Here is a 579-nt window from a genome sequence, read left to right on the forward strand (position 1 = left end):
TTTCTTGTGTCTTTAAATCTAACTTCATGAAAAATTCAATATGATTTTTTCAAAAAATGAACCCAAGTTTGTTAAAATGTTAAAGTTGAATGATGGGTACATGGAGAGTCTTTTTTTTTCTTTCTTTTTTTAATTTTGAAAGTATAGTTGACACATAAAGATTCTTTTTTTAAATGTTTATTTTTATTTATTTTGGCGGGGGGGGGGGGATGAGTGGGGGAGGGGCAGAGAAAGAGGAGAGAGAGAATCCCAAGCAGGCACCATGCCTAGTGCAGAGCCTGATGTGAGTCTCCATCCCACAACTGCAAGATCGTGACCTGAGCCAATAACAAGAGTCAGATGCTTAACCTATTGAGCTACCCAGGCACCCACCCAACACATCAAATATTTATCCTACTCTTCTTTCATATATATATATATATGTATGTATATATATATATGCATGTATATATATATATCTATATATATCTATCTATCTATAGATAGATAGATAGATGCTTGAAAATGTCCAGAATAAAAAGTGTTTTAAATGTTGTCAAGTGAAAAGCTTTTCTAATTGTAGACTTTCCCACCACTGGC

This window comes from Puma concolor, chromosome B1 (genome assembly GCF_028749965.1).
Source record: "Puma concolor isolate L17-30 chromosome B1, mPumCon1.1.hap2, whole genome shotgun sequence".
Classification (NCBI taxonomy): Eukaryota; Metazoa; Chordata; class Mammalia; order Carnivora; family Felidae; genus Puma; species Puma concolor.